This window comes from Dermacentor silvarum, chromosome 7 (assembly GCF_013339745.2).
Source record: "Dermacentor silvarum isolate Dsil-2018 chromosome 7, BIME_Dsil_1.4, whole genome shotgun sequence".
NCBI lineage: Eukaryota > Metazoa > Arthropoda > Arachnida > Ixodida > Ixodidae > Dermacentor > Dermacentor silvarum.
The window spans coordinates 121508104-121522539 of record NC_051160.1 but is presented as its reverse complement, the minus strand read 5'-3'; the positions used below and the strand labels follow the sequence as shown (position 1 = coordinate 121522539).

Below are 14436 nucleotides of genomic sequence, written 5' to 3'. Positions count from 1 at the left end.
GATCAGAGAGCAATGGAAGCCTTGCTGAAGGCCCCAGTGGTGAGAAATTTAACAAGTTATGAAGAAGAATACTGCAACATCTTGACACCATATGCATTTGCTATTGTCTCCAAGGAACTGAAAAAGGCAAATGAAATGGATTCCTTAGAACAGTATGCTCATCTCGAAGTGTCTGAGGAAAGCTGCTCCTGTAGTGTGCAACTGAGTGTAGCTTTACTGCATAGCTTTGGTTGCCAGATAGGCAAGATGGCGGACCTACGTGCAACTCTGCTATCTTTGGTAGCATATACAGTAACTCTAGCTGCTAACAAGTGCAAGCGCCATCTCTCGGTCTCTCGACGAGTCGTTGGCCACCTCCTTCGCCCTCCCTCCAAGCGGGGGCTACTTATGCACACGTACAACTTCCAGAAGTGCCTTGGGTTTAAAGTAGAAGGAAGCATCAACCGATCAGCTGCAGAGATAAGCAAGAGACGATTAAAGTATTGGTGGAAAAAAAGCAGAGAAGAGATTGATACGACCTGATCTCTTAAAATCCTAAGTCGCGGTACAAGACAGATTTTGGAAAAGAAAAAAAGATTATTGAGAGGTATAGAAAAATGCTAGATAAGAACATGTATAGTACACCTGATTAAATCAAGCAGGCTCGGTGACTACTTGTCACCATTTGTTTCAAAGTGGATGCCATGAAATCACCATCAGCATCACGCTTCACCGTCTACTGGTGGTCATGGTATGCTCGCTCCTTCATCGTTTGCTACAGCAAACGCTCTGACCCCAATCGTTTCGGTCCCGATGGTGCTCGCAGACGAGTCCCTTGCTGATTCAACACCACCTGAATCAACGCAGCACAGCCCTGCACACCTCGCGGCGGAGTGCCTCAAGGGCCCTCGCCCCCACACCCCCACACAGCAAAACCAGCAGAAAACCTGAAGAAACCTGCCGGTACTTCAGATTCGTCTTCCTCCCAGGTTGCTGTCAGCTCGGGCCTCACACTAGTGACTCCAGTCACCCCTACCAAGGCAGTGCAGCACGAGGTCCCTGCCGTTCAAGAACCACCCCCAATGGGTTCGAGCTGGCTTGGTAAAAGGCAGACCGGCGGTGCACAAAGGCCCTTGTCACAAAAGAGCGCGCAATCAAAGTGGGCACCGCGTGTCACGCAAGCCAGCGAAAGAAACACGCCGGCATCCTGGCAGTTTCAACAGAGGGGGAGAGCGCATATGTTTCAAACGAACGAGACCAGCGGAGTCTAGACGTCTAGAACCATAGAAGAAGCGACGGTAACGAGAGAGAGAGAGAGAGCACGAGTGCCGAGACACCTTCTCACCCGGCGAGTCAAGAGAGAGATTACTACAGCGTGAGCGTGCGCCAACACGACGAGTCATCACCCCCCCCCCCCTCGATGACGCTCCCACGGCGGCGGTCGAAGGTGCGAGAAAAGACTAGAAGATTCCCAGGCTTTGGCCATGCTACGGGATTACGACTCCCATAGGAAACTTTGAGAACGCCTGTGGAAGCTATATAACCTCCGTGCGAGAATCAGAAGTGGGGAACTAGACTGCTCCGGTAAAGAGATGTAACGTGAAGACAGACCGTCTGTGGAAGAAGGGGATTCCCCGGCAAGCTAGTCGACCGAAGAAGGGGATTCCCCGGCAAGCTAGTCGACCGAGTTCATCGAGCGTCTGGATTTCCGGAAGAAGTTCCTTCTTTGAGATTTGCCCGAGCTACACCGAGATCGTTTGACTCTTAAGACCAGCACGTTGAATACAATTGGACACTTAGTGTTCCTATTCATTTTGTACTTTACGTGTTGGACTCTTAGTGCTTGTCGTTAATTATTTTCCTGTGTTTTGTGAATACCCATCTGATTTGTATTGTGTTGTGTCTAGCCTAAGTGTGCAAGTGTGAGTGTGTAACTGCCTTGTGTGAAAAATATATTTTGTTGTTTTGACAACTCTGGGCTCTGACTCAGTCTTTGGACAGCAACTGGCGTTCGCTGGCACACCAGAGGGCCCATTACTAATGTCCTTGCTTTCGTGGGATTATTTTCGGAAGCTGATAAGTCGGCTTTAGAATTTGGTCCGGCGTCTGCGCCTCGTTCACAAGGTCTGTGACAGCCCTGGAGACTGCTGCACTGCCGGTGAACCCTACGGTCATCGGCACAGTGCTCTTCCGACCTCCCGCACCCGGTGGAGCCTTCCAGGGTGTGCCACGCCTCGTGCTCATGGCGGCACTTTCTGCGCGGCTCAGTGTTGCTGTGGTGAGAGTAAACCACAAGCGCAACATCGTGGCTGCCGATACCACCACTCGGGCGTGCATAGAGGAGCTGCTGGCAGTCACCGAGCTCCATGGTATCCCGATGACTACCCGTCTGCCGGCTGGGTACAGGAAGAGCAGTGGCTTTGCACACGGGGTGGATAAAGAGCCTGCAGACAGGGACCTCCTGGAAGCCATCAAGTCCTGTGTGCCGGTTGTGTCTGCTACCAAGGAGGGCAGCACCGTAACAACCCACTTTGCGGAGCCAGTCCTCCCTGAACACGTGACCCTCTTCCCATGTGGCAGGAGGGACGACAGGTGGCCACCATCATGGCCTCCTCCACCACAGCTCTGTCCAGGCCTGCTGTCAGAGCTGCAGTACGTGAGGAGAGCAAGGTAGAGTGGGCCTCCACACTCTCGGCGCGTTCCTTTGCGAATGTGGTCAAGGGCGCCTCCGCTTCTTTGGGGTGCCCGGTACCAACTCTGCACGCCTCCCACCGCCAGATGCCTCAGTCTACTGTGGTGACCACAACCACGCCGCCTGCTGCACCTTGGCCCAGACCACGGAGTAAGATAAGACAGGAGCGCCGACTCCGCCGCCGCGCAACGCATTCGCTCGGGACAAAACGTGCAACGCAAATTATACATCTCGTAGCGCCATCTGTCGAGGCGCGTGGAAAACACTCAACAGCTTGCTTCCATGTGCGCATGCGCTGAGTGGCGGAGACCGGCGGCGACGGCGGCGCAGAACGGGCAACGCGGCACCCGCTGAGCGTGTCGTCTGCTACAAACGTGGACCGTCGGCCGTCTCAATTTGACAGCAATCAAACAAAAAATATATGCGCACAAATAATAAAGCGCAAGTACTACAGTCGTCAGGGCATGCGCGGAGCAGACGACAAAACGGATAGGCAAGCAGGCGCCGCGAGAGAGTCCCCGCGCCTTTGCTCCTCTCCACTGCAGAGTTTTCTTAATTCGTAGCGCCGTCTGGCGAACACGCTGTGAAGCAGGCGTTGCAGAATGTGTCCCTTCCAGACGAGCGGAGTCGGCGCTCCTGTCTTATCTTACTCCGTGGCCCAGACTACCGTGGACCAGCTGGTAGCCGACCTACTCCTGACTATGCAGGCAGTCAGCTCTATGCTGCCCGCTGACCATCCGCTGCAAGCCATCTGTCTGCAGGCACTGGCAGCTCACGATCCAGTCACCCATCATGGCTGATTCGCATACGGCAAGGAATGGTCACCGGCGCCCAAGTTCTCCATTACTGATAGTTACTGATACGTCCATAACGACCTAAGGCTATTTTTGTTGTAAGTTGAGCATATAAACAACCTCTTCCAACCTGATCAAGCACTTAAAGACCTTGAATATTTCTCCCCTCTCTTGCCAGCGACTTAGAACAAAATATCAGTCATTCTTTTTATGCAGCCGTCAATGATGAAGCCCTTAAGCGCCTGAACGACCCGTCAATGTGGCCAATGGGATGCCTGTTCAAGCTATTCCGTGGGGTGCTGCACAACGACATGCTTCGTGCTTCTTAGATAACCCCAAAAGATCAAAGTGGCGTGTAATTTGGACATGTTTTATCAAAACGCTTGTGGACTTCGCACCAAAGCACGTAATGTGTCATTTCGTCTTCTTTTCCTGTTTTTGTTAGTGCCAAAACTTGCCTCTGCAGTGAAAATTCCTCCAAGACTTTTTTCCACCACACTACATCTTAACACCCTTAACATGACAAAAGGTTCCACCACACTAAAACGCACTTAACAAAAAGGTGTTGTACTACTGATTGCTGTTGACAGTTCGCCAAGATGTGTTCGGTGCAATGACATAGAAAATGTGGAGGAGTCGATCTGGCTAGTAGTATAGTCCCTCAATACTTTTTCTGGTCCTCCATCGTCACTCTATGGGAGAGCTTGATATGTTGCATGAAGCAGCTGCGCTGTGGCGCCACCGCAGCTGAGAGGCCACCTTTCTTCGTGTTAAACCCGGTGAGACTAGGAGAGACTGCAGATGCGGCCGGCGGCTGAAAGTTTGGACGCGTACTTTATATTTGTGATTGATTTTTAGGAAATATCCGAATTCTGGCATTCTACAATTGAAGCGGCACGTTCGCCTGACGATGCCGTTCAGGTGTTGTGTGCCGGGGTGCCGTTCCGGCTACAAAGGCACCACCGAAATGGTATCGCTACTTTGCATGCCGAGTGTTCGTGAGCACTTCGAGAATTGGAAGTGAGCCATACATGACAATTTCATGATAAACGGCGATGCCGTATCGTTGCCGAGGGACAAATCGTGCTTCAGGCCTTCTGCCATTCCTCATATTTTCGGCGGCCTGTGCGCGTTTATATATTGCAAATAAAATCGCTGCCTAGAACCTAAGCACATATAAAAACATTGTTCTGGTTTAAACAATAAAATATTTATGTCTTGTAACCACGATTGCACTGTGTGTGTGTTGATATTTATAGACGGCAAATTAGTCGCATAACCACTTAGTTCTTGCCTATGCATTTCGCATGCTGATAGCAACAGCTATTGACAATTTTAACATTTGCTTAAGGTTGCTACCTCAGCGCTGCGTGGCTTGAAAAAGGGACATGCCACAGAAGTAACTTTGTTTCCTGAAGCAAAGTAGGCTTCCAGCCATGATAAATGGGACATTAGGAACTTTCAGATCGTTTTTAGCTCTACACTACAGCAGTGCCGAGCGAAAGCGAAAATTGAATGTTATTTCTGATAAGCATTTTCCCGAGTTAGAACAGTTACATTTGCTTCAAAGAAAGCTCGTGATTCAAATACTATTATGCATTGCAGTTCGTCAAGGAGGTATGGTACTGAGTGCAACGGACCGTCAATCCTCGTCACTTTGCTTGTGCGAGTTAATTAATAAGCGCAGTGCTGAGTCAGTCAGGCATATTATTCCGTTTGGGTTTTTATAGGGTATATTCACAACGAAAATCGCGTTTTAAAACTTTGTCGCACATTTGGAATAACATGCACAAAAACTGGCAAAGCTTGCGATACTCAGTCACTGTGATGCTACTGGCCCATGTCATTTCAGAGCAGCTTTTGGAGCAGCCAAAAATGCATTTTGGAGCTGTAATATGGACTTTTGGAGCATATTTATGAAAGCGATTGCAAACTATATTATCTGAGGCTTTCACAATGGTCAAGCCAGGTGAAAGCAGTAAGTGGTCACTGGTTCCTGTACTCAATCCAAACACTAAATATAATGCGCGAATTCAGTTTGGAGCTTTCTGTCAAACATGCGAGCTTTCGCATTCCGTCCAGTAAGAGCAAAAACAAACTTTGTGAAAGCGTTCGCGGTAGTTGCCGGCATTTCGCCCGCAGACCCAATCTCAGTTTCCAGCCGCCAGTCTAGCCTGCGATATCACATACAATTAATTACCAAAGCAGTTTACTGGTCTGAACATATTGGAGGTTACCTTACCGCGACAAACCTGCTACGCGCCACCGCATCAGCTGGCAGTGAATTTTTGTCAAGGCTTGATCAAGGTCTAACCAACGGTGCTTCATTGTGGAAAATGTGCACACACTGAACGACGAGAACACAAAAAGGACACAAAGACCAGTGGCACTTCGTCAGAATCTAGCGGCAAAAGTTTCCGTTTGGTGCCGAGTTGACCAAAGTCTTTGTAGCGGCCATATGCTAACCTTACACCATGAAGTCACCACGGCAAGAAAAGTGGCGAATAATTGTCCCATTAAATAGCGGAAAATTGTTCATGGCCACCATGTCTGCGCCAATGTGCACGTTATGTCCTAATAATCAAGCGAGACATCCATACAGCATCGGAAACTTCATTCGCCATTTTACATTGGTGATACAAGAGAGCAGCGCGATCACTCGCTGCCACCTGAAAAGCGAAGCTGTCCTGTAGCAACCTGCGCTCGTCGGGCAGAAAGGTAATGAAAATAGACAACAGCCCATGGAAGAAACAGCTATGCGATCCAGGCTTAATTGGAGAGGCTTGGCTCGGTCTACCGCGGAGCTAATGCAGCCGCTGATCCACACTATGCCACTTTCGTTCGTGTGGAAAAACGGCGCTTGAGGACTTAGTTCCGGTTTTGAAAGCCCCAGCAACCCTTGCGGCACAGAGTGGCAGCAGATTTCTCATAGTTGCCATTATTTGCTGTTTGTTCTAGTCATCCTGTATGCGACACGTAAACGAGATGCAAAGCCAAATTAACCTTGTAGGCTAACTTTTGATAATTGTCAAAAGAGAACTTAGTTTTAAAAACAAAAAGCCCCCCCCCCCCCCATTATAAGTCCCAATAATCCCATTTCGCTTCCTGCAGCAGGCTGAAGACATTAAGATGAGGCCTTTCCATGAAGATTTTCTTCTTTATCATTTTGTTGCTCTTTGGGTGCAGAAAGAAGTGCAGTGCAATTTTCAGTTCTCCGAATATGAAAAGAAAGCTTCTGGTTCTCCTATTATACAAAAGAATTTTTCGAACGTATGGTGCCTGTGCGATGGTTTTACTGAATTTTGTACAAAAGGCCAGAAATGACCATGTGTATGCATGTTGTCGGTGCAGCTGCATCAGCTGTCTAGCGTCAATGCTCGAAACATAAATGCTAATGTGTGAACGATTTAACTAGTAGCTAGTTTAGTAGCACTTGAGACGAAGTGAAAAAGAAAGCCCTAATGTCACGGACTCAAGAGACCCAAATTCATCATCACAACTTGCTAAGAACAGATGATGTATAAATTGTAGTGAGCTATTAAAAAGTACTTGACATGCAGCTATCAAAACACATTTTTAGGAGAAAGATAAGTCCATGATCAAATTGAATTTGGTAGTACTTAGTTTGCATTACATTTTTTGTTACTGAATTAATGTACAACAGATGCTATCTATTTGCCACCGGTAACTTCCAGGGCAGTTTACAATTGGATAGCTAACAGAAAATACATGTATGGTGAAGTTTAGTACAGCACTCTGTACATATAAACGGCAGTATTCAAATGCAATACAAAATTGTTCATTTGTAACAAACTCTGGAGTGAAAGGAATTGTAATGTTATCTATAATTAAAGCTGACAGCAACCTTTTATATTGATATCTGGATATATACGAGTCCTTTGTGGCTCAATCAGACCTTTGCAAAACACAGCGCAACAATCGAATCCCTATTGATGTTGCACATGTAAGTGAAAAAGGCAAGTTGAAACTTGTGCATCCTGCTTGAGATGCATTTTAATTTCCCCAGGTAGTATTATTCGAACCTTTCCATAGTGGCATAAATCGTTGGCCATTGCGTGCCCCGGGGTACCAAAGTTTAGGAATGAGAAGCAGCTGTTTGGCATGTTTCTAGAATTCTTGAAGTAGCCATTGCACACATGCGCATTTGGTGTAATTTTTTATACTGCTCTCAAATAAAGCAGTTGAAGTTTGGTGCACACTCAGTTTCTTTCCACTACTTTCAGAGTTTCTCTGCTTGCGCTAATATGCATTTCTTAGCTTTAAGGGTAACATCGTGATTTGCATGGTGTTCACTTGAATAAAGCCGTACTATTGTGTTCAAAGTTGGCTTTGGTTCCGTCAGGCTAAACGATGCTGATAAGGCAATGCAACGCTTTAGAAGTGTCAAAATACATGTTCAAACACTGCTCTTTTTTTACTTCTTATCTGTAACTTCTTGCAGGGGTCAATGTTAGCACGACCAAGTCAAAGGATGGCAAGTGCTGGGCGGTGTTGGTTATTACAAGGATCATGCAGCGGACGCAAAGCTTGGAAGCTGCAAGCGAGATCATCTTTTTGGACTCAACAGCTTCCTGTGATGAGTCACAGGCTACCGTTACAGTAGTGCTCACAGCTACTCCAGTCGGTGCTATACCGATTGCTGTGCTTATGCACAATTCCCAGACAACGGAAAGCTACAAGACAGCATTTGGCCTCTTGAAACAGAAATATCCATTCTGTTTTGGTGGCTTACATGTAAGTAAGCTATGTAAGTAACTTAATTACTTATGTACTTAAGTAAAATGTACATGAAAGATGTCATGGGGCAGTGGGCTCAGCGGGCACGAGGTCGGCGTGGACTCAAGCCATGGTGGACCAGAGAAGTGGCAGAAGCCATACAGTACAGGCAAGAAGCGAGCCGTGTCCACAGACATCTGAGCAAATATGGGGATCCAGAGGCGGTTGTGGATGCCTGGGAGACATACAGGAGGCTGAAACAGGATGTAGCTGTGCTGGTGCAGGGATGGGTTCGGAGAATGAACAGGAAGTTCATGGGGGACTTGAGGGAGGCAGGAAGGCAAGCACCACAGCGCTTCTGGCGATATGTACAGAGGTTGAACCAGCAGATATCCCAAGTGGCACTGCGGGGGTCGCCGGACGAGGAGGAAGTCACAGGGGAGGAATGTATCCCATTGCTGGAGGAGTGGCTCCGATCACTGCAACGGCAAGATGCCCCGGACACTCTGTCTGAAGACATGGCTGGCCCGTATGGGCGGCTTACACCGGAGGAACAGGCCGAGGCCGATCTACGGTTGGCACCAACTGAGAGGGAATTTAAGAGAGCGGTGAGCAGGGTGGATGCAGGGACAGCAGCAGGGTGCGATGGGATATCGATGAGCCTGGTCAAGACGCTGGGTCCCAAAGCACAGGCGAGGGTGGAGGAGTTCGTCGCGAAGGCGCTGGGATCGGCGGAGATACCAGGGGACTGGAAGAAAAGCAAGCTGCGACCTCTGTACAAAGGGTCAGGGGATAAGCGAGGCCTTACGAATTACACACCGATCGCCGTGACCCCGGTCCTGTATCGAGTCGGCATGCAAGTGGTGAAGGCACGACTCCAGCGCTGGGTGGAGGCCACGGGAATCCTTGGAGAGCTTAAGATGGGTTTCCGGCAGGGACGTCGCATAGAGGACAGCCTCTTTGTCATCACGCAAAGCATTGAGCTGGCGCTCCAGGCCGGGGACCCATTGTATGTGGCTTTCCTGGACATAGCAAAGGCTTATGATTGTGTAGACCGAGAGATCCTCTGGAGGATACTGGCAGAGATGGGCCTGGCTGACGAAGATCGCGTACTGCTGCAGGCAATCTACAGCGATGTGGTGGCAGAGGTGGAGTGGGATGGCCATAAGACTGAACAAGTAGAAATGCCTCGAGGCCTCCGGCAGGGTTGTCCGCTGTCCCCACTCCTGTTTATGGTATATGTTTCAGGGGTGGTCCAACGTCTCGAGGCTTTGGATTGTGGTTTCACTTTCAGGCACAGGGAAAGCGGGCAGCTGGTGCAGAGACGAATCCCAGCGCTGGTGTATGCCGACGATTTTGCACTCCTTGCAGGCTCTCCGGAAGAACTGCAGAAGTTGTTAGACCTATGGGGCAGGCAGATGACGCGACTGCGACTGAGGTTCAGCGCCGCAAAGTGTGTGGTGTTGGTGTGGGGGGCACAAGATGCGCAGCCCGATACAACATGGAGCCTACAGGGCAACCCAATCCGCAGGAGCACCAGCACAAGATACCTAGGCATCAGACTGACGAGCCCAGACTACCTCTCAGCATATGAGAGAGAGATGAGAGGCAAAGCAGCCAGGGTTGTATAAGGGAGCCAGAGGTCCTTGTGGTCGTATAGTAGGTACGAGGTGATGCGAGCGCTGTGGAAGATGGTAGCAGTGCCAGGGCTTACCTACGCTAACGCCGTGCTATGCCTCTGCTCGGGAGTGCGGGAATTCCTGGAGAGGCGCCAGAGAGAGATAGGCAGGCTGGCACTGGGAGTGCACAGGCTCACACCAGCGGAGGCGATACAGGGGGAGATGGGATGGTCCTCCTTCACAGCGAGAGAGGCGGTGGCAAAGGCGACATACGAGAATCGGCTACTGAGGCTTCCGGGAGAGAATGTCGCACGACAGGTGATGGTTCACACCATCTTCGCCGACAAGTCGACGAAATGGACGAGAAGAACGGCCGCACTGCGTCGGCGTTTTGGGTTACCGACGATCTGTCTAGAGGAGGCGGCGCAGAAGCCGAGGGACCCAATGGGCAGGGGAACACGGCTTCAGGTGCGACAGAGAGAGGCAGCTGCGTGGCGGAAAGCCGCAGAAGAAAAGTCATCCCTCGAGTTGTATCGGAGTGAGAAGCTAGAAATCCGCACCGAGAGCTGCTACGACAACTCGATGGGAAGCGCACTGCTGGCGGAGGCGAGAGCGGGTGTGCTGCGCACACGCATTTGGAGAGCGCGCTTCACCGAGGGGGTTTCCACAACGTGTGCCCTCTGTGGAAAGTCGGACGAGACACTGCGTCACGTGGTCCTGGAGTGCGGTGGCATCTTTCCGCCAACCCGCACACAGGCGCTGCCTACCGCACTTGGTTTCAAGACGGAAGAGGTTGAGGCCGCAGAGGTGACCAAGAAACGCCTCGAGTTTTGGTGGCAGCATGGAGCGCTGCGCCGATGACTGTGCGAACATTTCTTTTTTGTTTCTGAAGTTCACGGAAGGCGTGTTTCAGTGGTTTTCTTTTCCTTTCTTTCCTTTTTATTTTTTTATGTGGTCACGCCAGTTTGGACAGAGCCAACTACGGCGACCCGATACAAAGGGCAGGACCACCATCACCATCACCACCATCACCTGACTGTCGAAGGGAGAGGTTGCGCTGCTTCTCGCTCCGCCGAGCTCGCCTCGCCAGTCGCGCCCAACTCCTCCCGTGCGGACGTGCGTGCACGAGCCGCGTGGCTCATCATCGTCGGTGATGTGCTGACCTGCCGCGCTTCATCGTGAGTCCCTTGCAGAATTTTCCCGTGTGACGGGTACGCCCAGTCCACTTGTGCACTGCCAGTGTCGTGCCCCAGCCCGACACCCGTGCCACGTCCCCGGCTGTGCCGTTCCGTGCGCGCATCGCGAGGACAGTGCTGTGCGCGCGACGCGCGTGCTGTGTGCTCGCGATCCGAGCGGTCGGCTCCTGTGACGCGCGGTTCGCGTGTTGCTCGTCGCGCCGTGCACCATGGAGGGCTTCCGCAGGCCCGGAGAGCGCCCGCCGCGCGCGGGTCATCGTCGCAGCGCGAGTGCATCCCTCGCGACTCTTGTGCCGGTGACGCTGCAGGCGTCGCGTGAGCGAGGGGAACTGGAGGTACGTGCCGCCGAAATCGTCGACGAGTGAATACGAAAACAAGCCACCCCCACCACCCAAGCAGCCGCGGCTGCCCAACCCGCGGCCGCACCCGACATCACCGCGGCACACGTGGCGCCGGCGGTGCCTTCCCCCCAGGCGAGCCTTCTCCCCACGGCGCAAGACGCCGCCATTGCTGACATGGCCAGCACCCCGCTGCTAGAGTGTATAGATAATTGACCATATTCTAGTACACTCTACCGCTGCCCACATCAGACGACGAGCAGGCAATGGACTCTTCCTCCTCGCGTAAACGCTCCCGCGAAGCGGAAAGCGAGGAGGTACCGTCGCCCGGCGCAAGCAGCCGCCGACCAACTCCTCCTATAAAGAATAATCAGCTCATCCAATTTTGCTAAAACAGCCAATCGGCGCACGCCTGAAAGCGAAAAAAGAAATTTCACCTAGGCGAACGTTTCAGAATACGTCCCCTGTACACGGTCGAGCCGCCCATCGCCGCAAGCCGCACCGCCCTCGCGCCGTCCGCTTAAAATGGCCGCTCTGACGACACGAGAGGAGGGTCGCGAACTTTTTCCAGCATGCAGCATGTATGCGGCGACCGCACAAACATGGCGCTGGTTCGAAGCGAAGCGCGAGGCCTAGGCTGCTGTGGCAGTTTGTCAGTTTGTTTTTTGTGGGTTTTTTGGGATCATTGGAAGAGTTATCGAGCACTCGCAGAGATAGTCGTCGAACGCAGCAATCCGCTGTACCCTGCCTGACCTCTTCAGTGCGTGCGATCGTCAACGGCAACAGACGGAAATGTGTTTACGCGAAGTTCGGAAGCAATGAAACAGGCGATTTCGTGTGTGTTGGGCCGTATTTCGCGTGTGCAGTACCCGCAGTACATACACGCGCATACTAAGCATGACACAAGCTTGTACATGCATTCAGTACACGCCAGGATGAAAACAAGTGCGATCGCCCACCTCAGCGTATGGTGTGCCTAGGTGTTGTGTGCGCGCACTTCATCGCTGCGAAGCGCGTACGTGTATGTGCATTGTGCAGTGCTGTGTTTTGTTTTTTAAGAAGTGACGATACGGCCTGTAGCGATGAGCTTTATTGTCGCGTCATCGCAGCCATTCGTAATGTGCTGTTCGTGCCTGGCTTCATGTGAGCTGTTTTGGGGGCTGCGATGCGCCTTGGTGATCGTGAACATGTACAGAACGTTTGAGTGCTGGGGTTCTTTACGAAGTGAAGGGTACTGTTACGTATACGTGCAATGTGTCGCAGTGGTACTAGGCGTATAAGTGTTCAGTTTTGTGCGATGTGCATATGCTCTGAAGTGAACCGTGCATACAGAACGGTTTGTACAGAACATTAGACCCAAAATTCAAGGATGCCGAAATTCAAGGAGGCGGGAACAAACCGTACTTGTACACATATATTAAAAAATAATGAAACCTCTTTCTCCTTAGCCGAACTTTCTTGTAGCTAAGCAGCTGCTGAGTTGGACACACACTACAAGCTATTTAGGGTGCTTTTTATGCATGTGCTCTGAAGTAAACACTGCAGAAGCACTGCTGGTCGTTCGTGCTCTTTGCATCTCAGTATAGGTATTGTATCAAACCAGCTTTCCTTGCTTTGTACATGTTTTATTTGTTTGCAGTGTTGTCTCTGCACATTTTAGTCTTTACGATGAGGGCAGGCTAGGGAACAGCTTAAAAGTTATATCACTGCTCCATGTATTGCAATTATTAATTTTGTGCTAGGTGTCATGTGCTGTAATGTAAACAATGCAAATATGCCTCATGCTATTTTTTGCGGATGTGACGACACAGCAACGCACCTGCTCTGCCACTGCCCAACCTTTCATGCTGAACAATGTGCTTTGCGAGTTATACTGCATCTCAGTAGGTCCTTGCACCACTGAGGCAGCTACAGGGCTTCTTAGCCAATAGGAAAGTTGAATGCCCCTCAAGATGTGTTCATCCGTGCTGCGTCAGCTGCTCAGCGTCTGCTTGCCATCCTTTCGATACATCCGCCACTGTTGGTGCAGTGATGCAACAAATGTTCCTATGTTGTAACTATATAAGCTGCGTTTCCATGAATGCTACTGTGGGGCTTCGCTTCATCGACACGCTATCTGAGCAGTTCAATGCAGCCTCCTTAGCCAGTTTTAGTAAAAGCGAACCCCCTGATGAATGTTCACATGCACCGTGCTATCTGCTCAGCGCATATTTCGCGTTTGCTCACCACTATCATTACATACCATACTAGAGCAGAGTAGGAAATTAATGATGCAGTGAACAATGAAACCTTCGTAGCATTCTGCATCGTCAATGCATCACCATCGCTACTGCTGTGGTGCCATCTGCTAAATAGAAGTCAAACCACTTTTACTGCCTGTGTAGTCCTAGCAGTGTCAAAACAAACAGCTGATCTCAATAACAACAAAAAATACCTAATGCTTTGTCCTCAGTGTGAGATGAGACTAGGCAGTGATGGATTTTGCCATTTATTTCTTGCTGTCAGGGCCTACAGCTAGTAAAAGTGCAAATTGGGATTGGATTGAAGTGGGTGGTCTGGGCTGCATGGGTGGTGCCATGTTGCTGCGTAATCACGGTTAGTGTGGCTACTAATGTTACCAGTGCTAACCGCCACAGTAATTCATAGTACATGATGGGCATGCGAGAAGGGCCTAACATCTGTGAATCTTTTGTGAACGTCACCATGTAGCCTCGCCAAAGGACAACAGAAAGCTAGGCAACAGGACAGACGTAAGGCGTGGAATTGACGAGGGAACAATATTTAGCTTCATGCACCTTCGCAACGATCCATCTCCTTACATTAATTATCTGCCATCATGTCAACAAACTCATTGAAGTTCGACTTGTCAATATAACATGGATGTATTATGCCATTGTCATGATCAAGAAAGGTGCATCAGGTGTTTTACAAAAAAAAAATGGAGTGTTTCTTATATGGGAGTAGACAAGAGAGAAAGGTCCTTTGCACGCTGGTCGAGTAAAGAATGCCTCTGTACACGAAGAGCAGGTCACCTACTTGTACTACACATTCTTTGCTTCTATTTCGGCTCCTATTACATCG

The 14436-nt window shown here is 50.2% G+C and overlaps 1 pseudogene; it reads left to right on the top strand.

Moving 5' to 3' along the window:
- The first annotated feature begins 9239 nt into the window (after positions 1-9239).
- LOC125946950 (uncharacterized) lies at positions 9240-10837 on the top strand (annotated as a pseudogene).
- The last annotated feature ends 3599 nt before the right edge of the window (positions 10838-14436 follow it).